Genomic DNA, 5,000 nt, shown 5'->3' on the forward strand with positions numbered 1-5,000 from the left:
CATCATTATTATCATCATCATTGTCATTATTATTATCATTATTTATTACTACCATTATCATTACTATCATAATTATTATCAATGTGATTGTTATTACTATTTTTATTATTATCATCATTTTCATTATTATCTTTACTATTATTACCATTATTATTATCATTAACATCATCATTATTATCATAATTGTTATTATCAATAGTATTATCATCAATATTATTACCATCATCATTATCATCATTATCATTTTTATTATTTTCATTACTATAGTTTTTTTTTATGCAATTATGAGTATCATTATTTCCATTACTATAGTTACTGTTTTCTGTATTTTTATATAATTGTTATTATTATTATTATTATTATTATTATTATTATTATCCTTTTCATTAATATAGTTGTTATTATTATTATTATTATCATTTTCATTACTATAGTTATTATTATTATTACTATTCTCATTACTATAGTTATTATAATTATTATCATTATTATCATTATTATCATTACTATTATTATTATCATTACTATTATTATCCTTGTCACCGTAATCATCATGATCTTCATCATCATCATTATTATTATTATCATTATCATTATTATTATCATTATTATCGTTATTATTATTATTTTGATTTACACTAATGCAGATAATGATGATAACAACAACACAAGTACTAATGACTTGGTTGTGATAATGGCAATAATGTATATCAATATCAACAACGTTGTTTAGGAAAAAGTATAACAGCGCTAGACACTCGGCTGCTTCTCCTGTTTTTAATCCAGTGAATAAAGGAAATGAAGTGTATTTGTAGGCATTCTAATCTTTAGGATTTTCCAAGGTAATGTTTACGATCCTCTTGTCACACTTTATCAACAATGAGGGCATTATCATCAGTGCACGCGATGTGATAAGGAGATTAATACCCGTTCCCTGTGCCGGGGATAGCATTTGATGTTGACGGGTCTTTGGTGAGCGAGCTGGGAAAGAAGGATTTGGGCAAACCGGCGGTTTTGCTTTGACTGCCTTGTTTGTTGGTGGTATTTACACACACACACACACACACGCACACACACACACGGACACACACATACACATACACACACACACACACACACACACACACACACACACGCACACACACACAGACATACACACACACACACACACACGCACACACACACACTCACACAGACACACACACATATATATAAATGTGTGTATGTGTGAGTGTTTTCTTATTTTTTCCCGTTTTTATCATGTTATCATCTCCTCGTTGCTAACTCTTGCGTTGATATTTCAAAGATGTCTCGGCTTCCATTTTACAATATTTGTACAGAAATGATTTGCAATCATTTGTGCCTTTAAATTATATATAATCTATTTTTTTTCCTTTCAGCTTTAGAATGCTCGGGACTGATAAAGTGAAAGTGATGAAAATAATGCGGATGATAGTATTAACAACAAAGGTAAGAAAAAAAATCTTAGTAGTGAAAAAAGTGAAAAGGGAAACGATTTTTTTTTTCTTATGAAAAGAGACAGAAAATAAAACAAGCAAAAGTAAGTCGACGATCCAATCAACACCTTCATTACTTCTCTTAATAATACAACGCTTTAACTAGATCTCATTAAGGAAGGTCGAAAGTCAAAGTCAGAAGAACTTCCCAAGCATAATTCCCACGCGAATGAAATTTTCCAGAAGTCTGAGCTTGGCAGAATATTGCCGCCCCGTTCGATTACCGTGGCGATGACGTCACAGCCCCCGCATGCATCTGAGTGTGTGTCTGTGAACGCGGCCAGTCGATAGCGGAAAGGGGGAGGAAATCTGCGCAGACGCCTCTCGTATAAAGATTTCAGTTTTGTAATGTCGATATGTTGAGAGAAGGAAGATAAGGATGGTAGACTGATATAGATAAAGGTAATAACAATATATATTACATTTTTATTGATGATAATGACGCTATAATAATAACTGAACAATAAGAAAGGTAGCAGCAGCATTGGGTGTGATAATTATGACAGCAATATTATCAATAATTCTGTCTTAATGAGCTCATTTATAAAGATATTGCCGATAATGAAGAGAAGGTATCATTAATAGCGCTAACTATTTTTACCGCCATCATTTGGCTAGTGTTATATATGATAATAAGCATTGACGGCGTAATTTTAGTGACAAGATGCAAAGACATGTAAGAAGATACAGGTGATTGTTTATATGTGTGTCTGTGTGTATGAATGTTGGTGGTGTGTGTATGTATATATATATATATATATATATATATATATATATATATATATATATATATATATATATATATATATATATATATATATATATATATATATAAATATATATATATGTATATATATGTATATATATATATATATATATATATATATGTGTGTGTGTGTGTGTGTGTATGAATGTATATATATATATATATATATATATATATATATATACATATATAAATATATATATATATACATATATATATATATATGTGTGTATGTATATATATATATATATATATATATATATGTGTGTGTGTGTGTGTGTGTGTGTGTGTGTGTGTGTGTGTGTGTGTGTGTATGTGTGTATGTATATATATATATATATATATATATATATATATATATATATATATAATAAATATATATATATATATATATATATATATATATATATATATGATTGTGTGAGTGTGTGTGTACATGTATGTGTTAACACACACACACACACACGTTTTGGACAATATACGCTAAATGTCAAATTTAAAAGTCGCTCATGATTATCTAATGTTCCACAGCTCGCGTACAATTAAATTTTAGAAACAATACCAAAAGTAAGAATGATGCATACCAATAAACTACCTCTCTTCTGGAGGCGCGACCCAGTTCAATTCAAACATATTGCTTAAATGTCAGTAGTGACGGATCCGCGCAGCTGTTGGGCGACAGAGCTGACACAAAGGTCAGACAGAATATTTTATCAAATACATCTCTATGCTTCCGCCCGCACGGAGGTCGTGACGTCATGAGGATAAAGATTTCGCTGAATAATGCACTGAGCCGAGTCAGGGAATATGCCTTTGCAAAATTTGACGTTTGTTAAAAAAATTGAGCATGCTATATCTAAAGAAAAAATTCTGTACTGTAGTTGAAATGGAAGTAAAATTTATACTTTTCATGATTTAATATCGACATTTTGATATGAAGATAGATAGACCTCTTTCTGTTTAGAAACATGTGCAAGTTGATGAAGAGAAGAAGAGTGTCGTATTTTTTTTTTTAGATATCCTATAATGAAAATGTGGAAATATGTATATAAAATCCGCAAAAAAGTGCAGTGGCGGTCATGACAATCACCATCATTGTGATTATCGTACAAAGCGTTATCAGTAAACCTTATTCACCAAAGTGATAACGTTAATGCAGCGTAACTAAGATCGAAACCACTTATGAATTCTGAAAAGAGGCCGGCGAAGGTTAGTCCCAGATCACCCCGGTAAAAGGAACAGCCCTTCACTCCAGTCAAGTTACCTTCTGCGGGAGAGGGGACTGACATAAGGGAGAAGAGAATGGGAAATGGAGAGTGGAGGGGGAGGGAGGTAGGGAAGAATAGAGAGAGGGAGAGAGGGACTGCATAATTCACCTGTGTAACTTAGGTTCACACATTTCTAATAATCTTTCCATTTTTTTTATTATTATTATTACCATTATTAGCTAGTGATAATCTGCTCAAGTATCAAATACATCCTTATGCCTTATTCCCTTGTTTTAACCAATTTACAAACAAATCCATAATTTTTTTTTTTTTTTTTCTCAAAATCACACACCTACACACCTGCCGAAGTTTCCCAGTCTGTGATGTGGTGTTTTTCGCTGTCTCTGAAATCATTTGAGTTCGTCCTAGTTAGAACCTATACGTTTACCATATCTGTATGATTATTATTATTTTTTTTTTTTATTCTTGACGTACGTTGATACAGTGAGCGAGAATGTTTCCTAAAGTGGAAAGTGCACTGGTTAAAATCAAAGTCTTACTTGTGCCATAACGGGAAAATTCCATATATTTGTGTATTAGTAGACTGAGCTCCTCCGCTACATCCCTACTATTCACTGGTATATACCCTTGTTCATAGTCCATTATTTGGACAGTATCTGTGAGAATGAACTGCTAATCGTGAAAATGCGTGTTCTTTGTATAATTATGCACCTAGGTATATTTCCCCTTATATGCTGCTAACGCTGGTATCATCTGTATTTACTTATATTTCGTAACTTTCTCGTCTGTGAGGTCGATCTTGATGGCTCTGTTACTAAACCGTAAAAGGACCTTATCAATCAGTTTCAATATACTTGATAAGATACAGCATTTATTTATGTTTACCGAACTGTACATCAGGCTTTTATGTTTTACATCCCCAAATTTTCCTTGATTTTCTTTTTCCTTGAGAAGAAAAAAAAAATGTATGTTATCAAATGTCTTAAAAAAGACTAATAGATCTTTTATATTCTTTTACTACTCGTTTACTTTAGTCTTAACAAGTTTTCACGATACCATGCTCCCTTTTCTTTGCTGAACTTATTTTTTTTCACTGCATTTTTATCACCACTCTTTCCAGTACTTTCCTTGAGATATTGGAGTTCCTGCCCAGCATAACATTCTGTCGCTGTCTCACGTCCACTTGACGAAGGAAAATTACCGTTCCTTCTTCTCCGTCATTTCTTGTCCAAGGATATTGTCGCTGGGGAGACAAGGGCCTTAACAGTGTCCCTCAATAATGCTTCTGGATCATTAATGAGATTCCACTAAGTAATCGTCTTGTATTAGCTTTCATTAAAAAAAAATCATTAAATCTGCTCTAACTTCTGGCCTGACTTCGCGTTGTCAGTGCTAATAATAATGACGATATCAATACGATGATGATATCGATGTTAAAAAATAAATATACGACATTACGAATGGTTGATTTTATAAGTACACAGTCCA

Source organism: Penaeus chinensis, chromosome 36 (assembly GCF_019202785.1).
Source record: "Penaeus chinensis breed Huanghai No. 1 chromosome 36, ASM1920278v2, whole genome shotgun sequence".
NCBI classification, from domain to species: Eukaryota; Metazoa; Arthropoda; class Malacostraca; order Decapoda; family Penaeidae; genus Penaeus; species Penaeus chinensis.